We start from the raw sequence: 13191 nt of genomic DNA, 5'->3' as shown, positions 1-13191 counted from the left end.
TTAAATTTTGAGTAAAAGTTTGATCTTTTAAACACATAATTTTTTATTTTATCTCACATTTTGACCATGAAAACTCATGGTTTTGAATTTTGTCCCATATTTTGACCTTTTCATCCCATAATTTTGACTTTTTGTCTTGTATTTTGACCTTTCAGATCAACAGTTTTAAATTTTGAATAATATTTCGACTTTCAAAATTCATAATTGTGAATTTTATCTCCATATTTTGACCTTTTAAACTCATGATTTTTACTTATTCCTTACATTTTGACATTTTCAACTCCTAACTTTGACTTTTATACCATTCTATTATCTGTAAAACTAATGATTAAGAATTGTATCTTATTGTTTTGACCTTGAAAACTCAGATTTGCAATTTTTTCTTATTTTCTTTAGCTTTAAAACACACAATTTTGAATTTCATCCCATATTTGACCTTTTAAACTCATGATTTTGACTTTTATCTCACATTTTACCATCAAAAATTATGATATCAACTTTCTATCTCATATATTTGCCTTTTAAATACATTATTTTGACTTTAAATGTCATGTTTTTACCTTTTAAACCAATAAGTTTGACTTTTTCATCCCAGATTTTGAGCCTTTAGACTTATCATGTTGACTTTTTAAATATCAGAATTAATCATTCGTAATTCATTTCTGGGGAAAATAAGGTTGACATTTTATGGTTAAATCTTGACCCTGTTAGGCCCTCAGGTTAGACCTGAATCCAGGTGGTAAACTAGCCCACAGGTGAACCCTGCCTCTCATCCAGTGACACCTGGGACGGACCCCAAGCCCGGGGAAATGTTAAAACCAAAAGGCTGTGACACAGATGCAAAAAAAGTAGAATAAAATGTAAAAACCATTGGCTTTATGAGAATTTTGGTTGTTTTGTTTTTATGGCCTAAAACTGTAATTTTTGATGTCTGTTAAAAATGAAATACATAATGAAGAAGCCATAAACACAAGATAAAAGTCTAAGTTTATCTCCCTCTCTTTTAACGTCAAAGTGCAAATATGTATGACTATGAATTGAATTATTAAATATTTTGTATTGTTCTAAAATTTCTACTGTTTTCAGAGATAACAATGCTTTTATTATGTGAAACATACCAGCCTTTAATTTGTATTTAGTTTTTTAGGTGTGTATCATTATGATATTTATTTTATAAGTTAAAAATATAATCTGCCATAAACATTTCCCTGACTATAGTATTGGGTTTATATTGATCAGGAAGCTGGATAATTATAAAATCAACCTTTAAACGGCCCACTTCGTCCCACTCCTCTTACTGATTTTAGGAGAATCTTGTATTGTGCTGTCGCTATGCCTTTATGTGATACTGATTTCTGTATCACTATTATACATTACTTCACTTTTACAATTCGATTCAGTAAAAGCGAAAAATGAAAACGGTGGTAAAAATAATTGGAATCCTTTGATTTTATTTTGAAGGCTTTTGTCATCAAACCGGAAGTTCAGTGGCCAGCCCCCTCCATGGCACCTCCTCCTCCAAAATAAAAATACATTTTTCCTCCACACCTTCACGTCCATCGGCGTCACTCAGTGACGTCATCAGAAAAGAACAAAGAAAAATAGAAACCATTTAGAGTCCACTGGAAACACGCAGACTGTAATCATGAAGAAAACTGGGTTAATTCAGTTATCTGATATTTTAGAGAGTAGTCTGAACGTGGTGGAGTTGTTTTTATGAGGCTTCAATGATTATTTAAATAGCTTAAACAATGCCACTGTGTCATTAAGTCTTTTTTTTCTAATGGTACAGACACAAATGATTCAGTGTGAGGAAAAAGTGAAAAAATCGACATGTCTGTAAAGACAATAGCAGAAAATGGGGCAGGTTATTATCAATAGATAGAAAATACATTTTAAATAAACAGAAAAATAAAAGCTTTTTAATCAGAACCTTCTGAATGAAATGATCCAAATAATCAAACATTTCCAGTCATTCAAAGTCAACTTAGCGGAGGAAACTGCATTTGTAAGGAGCAGAGAAAAGTATTAAATCCTGAATGTGTGGTAAAATCCTGCTGTGGGTTGTAAATAATCTGAGTTTAGTTTATTTATCCTCTTTAATCCAGAAATCTGATCTAATCTGGCTCATTCCAGTGACTCAGGGAGGAAGCTGAGCTCTGCAGCAGTGGCTCCATCTAGTGGCGACAGGAGGTAAAAACAGGAAACTACAAGAGGCAAACATGGGGCAATAAACTAAAAATAACAAGAAAAACAAGAAGATGAGGTGTATCATTAGAATTTATGCTCTTTGCCATATTTTGTCCTATCACTGCACATCAAATTCTTATTTTACATGTCTCACATTTTCAGCTCCTCTAGGTGCTGTTTATGTATAAGATCATATTTTTACATTATGAGCCACTTTATATGGAGTCCTAAAACTTTAATAACACGCACTTTTGCATATCAGTACATGTTTAAATGTGAAACAATTACACTGTTGTTTGAGAGTAAAATATTAATATAATTTATGTTGACATTTAAAGGGAAAGAACAAAATGTTGAAAAACCTAAAAGATTTATTTTACATACTTATTACTACACGTTTTATTCCAACCCAATCTTTAAATAAGAAAGCTTGTAAAAAATAGCATTTTTTACTATTATAAATGTACACATAAAGATGATCAAGACTTTTTTCCAGTTTATAATTTCATATAAAATAATTTGTTGATCAGGATATACACGTACACAGCTTAATCAAAATAAAATTAAATATATGACTAATATACTGTCTCCTCATTGTTAAATATTGATTAATAGATATTAAGCATTAACCTAAAAGAAACAGTGATTTGGGTTTTTTCCTAAACAAGACAGGAAATCATAGTGATAGGTTTTATATAATTAAATTGTTCAATATTATAAATAAATTGATATTTTAAATACACATGTTTAATTTAGTATATATATATTACACGTGAGGTTATTGCATCATGTTATTACATCAATTCAATTTAACATCCAAATGAAGTTTTGGATGGTCAGGGAGTATTATAAAAATATAAATATATATATTTGTTTATATTTTTATGTTTTAGATACTATTTTTGACTTAAACAGAATATTAGCTACTTTTCCTGAGTAGGTACACAGATGCACAAAATAAAATAAAATAAAATAAGAATAAGAAAAAGAGAGAGGGAGAGAGAGAGAGCATGTCAAACCAAACTAATAACAATAATAATAACAAGATTAATTAAAAAATAATAATAACAATAATAACAACAACAACAATAATAATAAAAATGTTATAATAATAATAATAATAATAATAACAACAACAACAACAACAACAATAATAAAAATGTTAAAATAATAATAATAAAAAAATAATAATGTTAAAATAATAATAATAATAAAAAAAAAATAATAATAATAACAATGTTAAAATAAAAAGAATACTAATAATGTTAAAATAATAATAATCATGATTATACTCTTTCTGTTGTGTATTTCATTATTCTAAGTAGCCTCATTTGTGGTGTTTTCTGTTATTCTGGTTTTATTTTGACACTTCCGGTTCCTGTTTATGGTGATCTTGGCTAACTTCACTGTGTTTCCTCTGAGGCTGCTCCCTTCTCCGGAGCGCTAAGGATTGATTGGACTCACCTGTCTCTGATTGGTCATCATGCTCCCTTTAGGAAGCCGGCAGAGACTCTCCTCGGCGCCAGAGGATTGCCAGCTACCCCTTGTGGTAACATTGGTTCTCGGCTCTCAGAAATTGTACAAAAGGTCACCCACTTTCAGCATCTCCAGTGCAGACTGTGCCTCAGTCAGTCATCATTCTCGTGCACGTGAACAGCCCATGCCAATCACCCCTCTTTCTGGACCAATCACTGACCTCAGCCCCTCCGTGTGGAGTACCATAGCAGAGCAGGCGGCTGCACGTTTCCCCTCATTCTCAGGACTGTTGTTGTTCGTTATTCTGTGCGTCCACGAGAACGTAAGTGAATATCTCTTGTTCTGTGAAGTTTGTATTTTACTACAGTAATGCCGTAGTTCGCTCTGACATGTTTCTTTACTTCGTGTATAGCGTGCACACAGACAGCCGTCTGGATTCTGCTGATCTGTGACTGACTTATGCTAGTTCTTAGCTTGTTTATGAACCTTTATATATTCTTTCACATATAGTGATGCCTTATCTTTCAGTTTGTCATCACGTTTGTTGTATATTTAAGCTCCATTAGTTTTATTTATGTCGGAAAATTGAGCTTCCACTCGCACCAGGATAGGGACCGTTGTCAAATTACTTGACTCTCCCTGTGTGTGCACTTTGTGAAACAGCATACATACAGCTTGGAATTAGTAAATTGATGACACTCCCTTAAAGTTTAGAGGCTCTTCTGTGTGTTAGAGTCATCCTGTTGTTTATTTGTTGTTTAATAATTTCATATGTGAGAAATAGAATGAAGTATTTGTCCTTCATTCAAACTTAAGATTTAATCTGCTTTGTTTCTTTTCTGTATTCTTTATTTGTAGAAACCACACACATCCTAACATCACAGAACAAATATCAATGTGCACCATCCTCTGGCTTCATCTGAGTGAATAAGCAATAAGTGTGACTGGAGTAATTTCTTCATCTTCCTGTTCTAACCGGACAACCTGTGGCGTCTGCAGATATATTAACCAAATATTCCAAGTCATTCATCACTGAGGTCACAAGAGTGGTATTCAGCAACCATCACCTCCTTCACAGAAATCCTTTTTGTGAACATTTTCTTGAAGTTATTCTCCAGTGCTTTTTGTCACCTCCTGATTAACCCTGCCTTGTGTCTCTTCTTTTCCAGTGCCTCACTCATCCGCCTCACCACAGCCCAGCCTGAGCACTCTCTCACAGGACCCCCCCCCCCCACATAATTCTTATTTATCCAATGCTTGATTAGTTTTGTCCTTTAATATAAACTGATGTAAAGGAGGTTGATTTAATAATATCTAATCTTTTGTTGATAAATTCTCAAACATTTCAGTGCATGACACCAAACAGAATAATCAAAGGTGTTAACCATCCAAAGAATCATACATGCAGTTTAATGTAGATATTTACCATGATGATAAAGACTTTAAGAATTAAATAATTCCTCTGTTGTCAGTAAGATGAAAGTTTTTTAAATAGTTTCAACGTTAACAGACTACTTTCACATAAAAAGACTTGAAGATGACGTTTAAATAAGACAGTAATTCAAACAGGAGTCTTGAGCCTGCATTCTATAAAATGTCCAGCAGGGGGCGACAATGTATTCTTACAAATAGAAGCTTCAAAGGAATAAGGATCAGTTAACAGCAGACTGTAAAACTAAGGGATGGTTTTGATTAAGAACAGTTTAAAGAAAACTAGAAGACTTTATTTTGAATAGTTTAAAATATGTTTAGAAGAAATGTGGGGATAAACATGTTTACTCTGGGTTCTGCCTGTTAAAGGCAGTGTTTTTTTTGTTTGTTTGTTTCTGGAAACATTTGTTCTTATTCTGAACTGCCTGATTTACTGACTGACTTATTAATGTTTCTATAATGTAGCATTTACTGGACGTTTAAAAGACTATTACTAATAAAAGGTCATATACTGTATATTTGTCTGTACCACTCATTCAGAGTATTCAGACCCCCCTTCACCTTTTTGTTTTTATTATGTTGCAGGCTGATGCTAAAACTATTCAAATTCATTTTTATTGTTACTAATCTCACTCAGCACCTCATTTAAACTAAGCGAAAACAGAATTTTATTTATTCAGTTTCTTTATTTTTTTTTTGCAAATTTCTGGACTATGACAGAAGTATTCAGAGCCTCTCTAACACCTTTAAATGTAGCTCAGTTTCCTCTGTGTCTCTGATCCTTGCTGAGATGTTTCTGCACCTTGATTGGAGTCCACCTGTGCTAAATTAACCTGATTGGACATGATTCTCCCTCTCTACAGAAGGCCTCACAGCTGATAGTGATATTAGCGCAGAAACCAAGCAGCCACATGTTGATGTGTCCTCTCACAGGACAAAAAGACCCCACTGTGCTCCCACAGCTTCATCGTGCTGTATAAATGTGTATGATTGTATTTAAATGAGAATACTGGTGGTCAGTTCTCCATTTAAAGCTCTCTGCCATCAGTGTGTGAATAGTTGGGGTTTGAGCTGTGGTGCAAAAGTGCTTCAAGTAGTCAGAAAAATATGAAAACTGTAAAAAAAAAAAAACTTTTTTACAAAAAAACAACCATGACTTCTTGTAGTCAAACTAACAAAAAGCATGAAAGTAATAAAATAAAATATGTGGCAGTTTTGATCAGAAATGAAGTTGCCTGAAAGCTTTAGCCAAAGAAGTGGGAAAATCTGAAATATTTTTATAGCAGCAAAAGGAAGTGGACATTTTTGCCCATATATGCCTTATTATTAACCTGGCACTGGAAAATCACTGATAGACAGCGTTTGGGAAAGGGCAGAGCCTTCAGAAAAACTCGGAGGGTGATTGGATGAACGTTCTGTCTCACATCTTTTCAGGCCAATTAGAGCAGCAAAACACGTGACATAGCCCCGACCCAGCTGTACGCCTGTGCCCCCATAGACACGTATACTATGTCTATGGTTGTTGTCGAACTGGCTTACTGCATACTCCCTCCAAACATGCAGTATGTACTGTGTACTGCGTACTGCGTTCTACTATGACTGCCAGTCGGATGTCATTGTGTAGTATGCTTGGCCCGGTTTAGCTGGTTTCCGGTATACAGAAGTAGGTAATACCCTGGTCAATATTAAACGAGGCTACTGTGTTTTCCATCCATTTACGTACAGAAAAAATCTGGGAAGTGTTTTCATTTGATTTTTAGGGATTTTAATAGCCGTTGTTTTTAGCTTAGCATGTATAGTGCAGTGAAAGGACACACATGACAGCACCTTTCCGGCCGTTACGAGCCTTAACGGCTAAACAAGAACAACAGTTACCTTATTACAACTTATTTCACTATAGTACATGTTAAAAAGGTAAAGATAAAAGGTAATGGCACTTTTGGTAACCGTCAGCCGCTGCTCCCTCCCTTATTACAAACTGTGACCCAGTGCTTTGCATTGTGGGTAACAGTAGGTGAAGCAGACTGGTCGGATGCATACTGTGAAATATTCCCGAATCGGTACGTCATCTGGGTATTTTTGGCATACTGCAACTTTTGCACTTGTTCACATACTGCATACTACATTTTGAGCAAATCAGAACGCACTGCTAGTGTAGTAGGAGAATTCAAAAAAGGCCTATGTGTACCCCTACCAAAGGAGTGAACTCCATAAAGAACTTCATAACTCCGTGAACCACGGTCACTCTACATGTCAGTGTATGACTTTTGTTGTTTTTGAAAAAAACAAAAAAAAGCCTCTTCTTTAAACGAAGACATGTCCTGAAGTTCTGATAAAATTGGCGCTTTGATAGTATCCACATTTTTTTTAAATAGAAATTTTATGGAATACTTTTAACAAGCAGCATCCACGCTATCCTCTTCCGCCATAAATGCACCTACGTCACGACTCTGTCACGCCCGAAAGTACTGCCGCTCGACGCTGATTGGTCCTGTCTCTTTCTAACCGGCCCAAACGCTTCAGACGGGAACTTTGCAAGATGGATTCGCCAGTGAGAAAAAAGGAAATGGGCGTATCCATCTGCCTTGCAAGGTTAGCTTATCATGGAACCAAATGTTAAATCTTACACTACTAAAGTCAAGGGATCAACATCAGTACTGCTGCTATTTGACAAATACAGGACAATGCTTGATGAAAATAAAATACAAAAATAAAAATTAAACTACAAAAATAGTTTTGTGAATATTTTAATTACAGTGGGCTTCTGATACAGAACGGCTTATTATCGTAGTGTGTTTGAATGAGAAACAATAAAGAAGACGAAAATCAGCGTCAAATAAATAAAAAAGGGGACTGGTCCAGCCCCGCCTCTCTCTCTCTCCTTCTCTCTCTCTCTCTCTCTCCCTCTCCTTCTCTCTCTCTCTCAGTGATCTTCAGCTCTGCTCGGAGTCATGAGGTAAGCACCGATTTCTCCGTCTTTTTTTGCCTTTCAACCACATTTATCTCGTCTTTAATCCTCTCTAACCCGGTTTCACCGCTAAACCTGGTCCTGTTAACCGTTCTTGGCTCGACTCGGCTCGGCTCTGTTGTTGAATAAAGACAAAAGAGGCTAAATGGGCTGATTAGCGCAGAGGAGACGGGAGGAGGCTGCTTTCTAACCTGCAGTTACATTACAGCTTTAAACACCACTTTCAGGCTTCAGTCGCAGTATCAGGACTTTAATTCGCTTCTGGAAGCTTGTTTCTGTCACCTCTGCGTCGATTTATTCATCTTTGGAGCTGTTTTTTGGGGGGGTGCGTCCTGTTTTCTTTTTTGTCCTCCCTGATGCAGGCAGAGGATGGAGATGGAGGATGGAGGAGCTGATGAATCATAGATGTCGTCAGAAAAAAGCAGCATCCTTAAACCGCGTTTTAGAGGTCAAAAATGAGAATAAAGGCAGAAAAGGGACAGATTTGGGTCTCCAGGTTCTACACGAGTCTCTCACATCCTCCTGTGCTTGTTAGAAATTCATTCAGCTTTTTATTTATTTTTTTATTTATTTATTTTTTTTACATTAAATGGAGTATCTGAGCTGTTTAATGTTATTTAGTTGTTAAATGTGGATGTTTGAGGGTCAGATTGTGTATTTTATATCTTCTTGGGGATTTTTTTGGCCTTGATCGTCTCCTGCAGTCTCTCCCAGTCTGTGCTGGTTTCACTGGTGTGTGCTGCTGGGAGGCTTCAGCTCTTTAATATTCATTTATTCTGTTTGTCTCTCTGACAGAAGCCTTTTGATTCTCTGCTGATCTCATCCATGCGTTTTTAGGAGGGGTTATGTGCGTTCCATGGATTTGTTTTGGTATTCCTCTTCTCTCTATTGATGGAAAAATATTGATATGAAATTATGAGCTGACAAACAACGTTAGAGCACATCCCGTCTGATCGCTTTGGCTTTGAATCCTCTGATTCAGAGACATTTATTGGCCTTTTAATCACTGAAATAATGAGGAAACAGAGCATTCATCATCATTATAAGAAGAGATGAGTTTAAAAAGATCACTGCTGATGTTCATGCTCATTCACACACTGTTTACTTACACTTAATCACACATATATATATTCATGCTGCCCTAAACACTCACCCAAGCACCAAATATGGATTCATCCGCTGCTGAAAATAGTCCCAACAAGGCTTCTTCTCTGCTGCTTTTTAAAAAGTCTCATTTTAAATCGAAAAGGTCAAAGTTGAGAGCATCAGTGAGGCAGTAAGGCTTCAGAGTGGCTCAAATATCATCTGTCAGAGTGGTGTCAGAGTAATCCACTTGTTTTATCATTTTTTGTTTTATTTGATTATTTTTTATTATTAAGTTTATTATTGAGGGACAAGGCAAGGTTATCAGTAGTCATCCATGTTTGTTTTCTTCTGAAGTCCCGTTTGATCACGTGAGATTCTGTGAGATCCCGTGTGTGTGGGAATCTTCACCGTGAGGTCGTCGGCAGGTCTTCAGGTGTGCAGTCTGGTCTAATGTGTGTGTTCAGAGGATTGAAGATGAAAAATCATTGGGAACTCTCTTTATGTCTGTGTTCTCCCACATTTTTAAAACTGTCTTGTGCAGGGATGTCAGACTCAATTACAGCAGGGGCCGAACTGTGAATTTGGGTCTAAGCTGAGGGCCTAACTGGGTCAAAATTTCCCACAAATTGTAAACCTCATCTTCACTACGGGAGAATTATAGGGAAAAAAAACAAGCGACAACCTCCAGTCCTGAAAAATGAAGCCAATGCGGCTTGTTGTATGACAGGTGGCTGTGTTATGAACCCCTAAATCAAATTTCAGTCAAATAAACATCTCTAAGTTTATGAATTTAAGCTTCAAAATCATGAAAAACTAGAAAAGCACTCGGAGAGAGCAGACCTCCACCATTAGCCCTATCTCCCAATAGTGAAGAATCCTTCAAAAAATCATCAGTATGACCCAAACTTTGTGATGGGAGTAAATTTACTCATCTAATTTGCATATTCTGACATCACCAGGCGGACTCCACCACCATTGGTTGTGCATTTTCTCCCATGGCGTCTTCTCTAGGCTTCTATTTGCGATGTTTTGATCCCACCCCAAAGACACCCCCCACTACGTCTCCATGTGCCCCCCACCACGGCATTCGCCGATTACTCCATCCCCGGTGGGGGGGAAGCACATTGAGGCAAAGCATTGGTTTTTCTCTGTGTGGACTGTCATGGTGGAAGCATTGCCTGCCCGTGCCAACAGATGCACTGACAGTCTCACCCAAGACGACTGAAAGTCCTGGCAGAGGGTGAATATTCCTCTATTCCTCCCAGCATTGTGAGCAACAATTCTCTGTCTTTCTCTCTGTTACGCTCCGACTCGTCTCCTCCACCAGGCGTGCGTCTTTCAAACTCTATTAACTCCAAAACATTGAATAGAAACACACCAACAAATGCTGCTGAAGTTGAAGTTACTCATCTCACCCTGCAGTCTAGTCCAGCATTCAGGCCAAAACCCTGAAGTCTAGTCTAGCATTCAGGCCAAAACCCTGAAGTCTAGTCCAGCACTCAGGCCAAAACCCTGCAGTCTTGTCCAGCACTCAGGCCAAAACCCTGCAGTCTAGTCCAGCATTCAGGCCAAAACCCTGCAGTCTAGTCCAGCATTCAGGCCAAAACCCTGCAGTCTAGTCCAGCATTCAGGCCAAAACCCTGCAGTCTAGTCCAGCATTCAGGCCAAAACCCTGCAGTCTTGTCCAGCACTCAGGCCAAAACCCTGCAGTCTAGTCCAGCACTCAGGCCAAAACCCTGCAGTCTAGTCCAGCATTCAGGCCAAAACCCTGCAGTCTAGTCCAGCATTCAGGCCAAAACCCTGCAGTCTTGTCCAGCACTCAGGCCAAAACCCTGCAGTCTAGTCCAGCACTCAGGCCAAAACCCTGCAGTCTAGTCCAGCATTCAGGCCAAAACCCTGCAGTCTAGTCCAGCATTCAGGCCAAAACCCTGCAGTCTAGTCCAGCATTCAGGCTCACGGCTGTGATTGTTTTAGTCCTGTTATCTGTGCTGATGGTTGTGGAGCGGTTTCTGACAAGTTTATAACACAGTAGCATCTTTAGACCTTATTCAAGAAACTCCTGTGTGATCATGGGGGGAGTCAAAGCTTGTTTGAAAGCAGGAACATTTTAACTCTTCGTTGCAGGGAGTTTTTAGCAAAATATTCGCGCCCAGGCAAATCTCGTATTCTGGGTTAAGTGTTTGTATGAGATTTTTTAAATCCTGGCTTGTAAACAACATTGGGCTCGTGTCTTTAGCGATGTGTTGTGTTACTGCCGCCGTTATCTTGGATTTTAACGATTACCATGTGAGTTTGACCCCTTCCTTTTTAAAGTTGAACGGCTGCTCAACGCTGCAGATACAGCGCTGCTTCTCGTACGTATGTGAACGCAGCTCTCCGCTAACTCGCCACGCTGCTCTGTTTACCTTCCTCTCTCTTGCTTCTCTTGCCGTTGATACAAAAGCGCGCATGTGCGGATGGGAGAGAGAGAGAGAGTGCTCTGCTGTGAGAGATGTGTTCAGGGACAAAGGGGGAAGCAAAACACTACTAAAATTCATGCTGACAGCTCAAAACTTCCACATAATTTGTAATCGATGTTCGCGATATAGTCATTTTATACATCGTGCGTGGCAAAAGCCACGATACATCGAGTATACTCGATGTGTCGGCCAGCCCTAGTCTGAATCTAAAATTCAGTCACACGTAGATCTCAGTGTTTACACATTTTAACTGCAACCATATTCCAACATGTCTATAGTGTTAAGACAAAAACTTTGGATTTCACTTTACAGGGTCTTTGAGTCCTCCTATGCACATTCCCTTCTGAGTGACTGATTCGGCTAGTGAACCTCCGTGCCAATCAGCCTTCCCTGGCGCAGGTGGCAGAATCAGTGAAATCAGCTCCTGCTGCAGCGGCAACCTGAGAGCTGCAGTGGCAGACACACACACACACACACACAGCGCTCACACACTCGGAGAGGGAGGTAAAGTCTCCAGAATACGGCGTTGGCCGTAACAAAGTGAAATAGTGGCACTGTTTTAAACTTCAAGTCCTTTCTGCAGGCGTTTTTGTAAACCTCTGCAGTACAACTGAATATAATAATTGCAGGCTTTTATGCCGTTCTGTAATTGGACATGGTGCAGCACTGTTGGAAAGTTTAAATAAAGATCTTTAGGTGTGGTCCATTCTATTGGAGATTTATCAGTAAAAATCCTTCAGCATTGCATGAATCTCCATCACAGTATCCACAGTCACAGATCAGACTAAAACCTCAGCTGTTAGATTTTTAGTTTGAGTATAAATTTGTTTAAAAAAGTCACTTTTATCTCCAAACCAACACATTAAAGTGTATTTTTACACATTTACCAACAGTGTTAATGTGAGCGTGATTATGTCCACTCACATTAGACACTCAGAGCCTGTTGTTCTGAATCAAGGTGGTTTCTGCCCTGTCTGTGAGTCACGGCCAGCCTCAGGGACAGGAAGTCCTTTTCTGATGGTGGCTCTGATGCCTCCTTACATAACAGCAAATTTGGGATGCTGATAGATTTCCGTCGTCTCTTTGACCCTTGTCCTGTCAGGGGTTTTGGTGTTGTCGACTGCCGGTGGAGAGTTTTACCTCCATGTTTGTTTCAGTCAGACGCTTCATGTTTTTGATGGTTTACTGCAGCAGCAGGATGAAGTTTGAGTGAGTGTCCAGGCCCTGGTCTCATCACGCCTCGCTGATTTGTTTGACTTAAACTCCACCTGAGCCTGCAGGTGGGTGCTGGGGTGATTTAAAGTAAGGGCGGAGTACTGATGCAGGCAGACCTGGTGAATACAGAGCAGAGAGAGGACGGGGACTCTACAGCTTAAACGGACCACCGGTCAGGAGGATGTTTGTCAGGTGATAATGATGCACGCCAGGTGTGAAATTAATGCAGCTTGAGTCGTCTGCTGAACCACCTCACAGGTGTCTCCACTCACTGACATCTTCCTTCCTTCTTTAATGTGATGACCACATAATGCAAAAATTCTGCGTACCATAGCTGAAGTCTGTTTCGATCTGTGCACGTGAGAC

The 13191-nt window shown here is 38.6% G+C and overlaps 1 long non-coding RNA gene across 1 annotated transcript; it reads left to right on the top strand.

The window, feature by feature from the left end:
* Positions 1–3679: 3679 nt before the first annotated feature.
* LOC121512575 lies at positions 3680–5613 on the top strand. Its single transcript, XR_005992122.1, has 3 exons — positions 3680–3988; positions 4525–4715; positions 4836–5613. It is a non-coding gene; the product is annotated as an uncharacterized LOC121512575 (long non-coding RNA).
* Positions 5614–13191: the final 7578 nt, after the last annotated feature.

The sequence above is a fragment of the Cheilinus undulatus genome, linkage group 7, assembly GCF_018320785.1.
Source record: "Cheilinus undulatus linkage group 7, ASM1832078v1, whole genome shotgun sequence".
In the NCBI taxonomy this organism is placed as follows: domain Eukaryota; kingdom Metazoa; phylum Chordata; class Actinopteri; order Labriformes; family Labridae; genus Cheilinus; species Cheilinus undulatus.
Note: the sequence above shows the minus strand (reverse complement) of the source record. Positions and strands in the feature narration are given on the sequence as shown.